Source organism: Microtus ochrogaster, chromosome 6 (genome assembly GCF_000317375.1).
Source record: "Microtus ochrogaster isolate Prairie Vole_2 chromosome 6, MicOch1.0, whole genome shotgun sequence".
NCBI lineage: Eukaryota > Metazoa > Chordata > Mammalia > Rodentia > Cricetidae > Microtus > Microtus ochrogaster.
Genome location: NC_022013.1, coordinates 86,257,890 through 86,258,432, shown reverse-complemented (window position 1 = coordinate 86,258,432; position 543 = coordinate 86,257,890).

The following is a 543-nucleotide window of genomic DNA, read 5'->3' as shown; positions in this document are numbered from 1 at the left end:
CCATTTTCAGAAAAGCATGGGGGAACACCTCATTCATGTCCCCGGAGCCCCAGATGGTGACTGCTACTATCACTTCTGTCTCTGGGCCACTCAGGGGAACTGGGGCCAGGGCGAGAAGGCCACAGGCGATGTCCAGCTCCTGACCACTCCATCAGGTCTCCTGACCGCTCTGTCAGCTCTCCTGACCTCTCCATCAGGTCTCCTGACCACTCCGTCAGGTCTCCTGACCTCTCCGTCAGGTCTTCTGACTACTTTAGCAGGTCTGCCGCTGGGGTCACAGGGGGCACAGGCGAGAAGAGCAGCAGGAGGAACCCTCCCTCCTCCAGAGCGCAACACAGGTTCACAGAAATAGCTTCAGAGGTAGTGTCTTCAAGCCCTCATGCACTGTGAATTATAAGTTACTGTGACCCATGAGCCAAGGGCAAGATTCCTTTCTTTCTGAGCCTCCAGTCTCTTCGGTTATAAAACTGGGATTGTTATAACATCAGTTTCAAAGTCACAGAGATTAAATGGGAAGTAGGAAAGAGCTTGGTAGGTGCCATG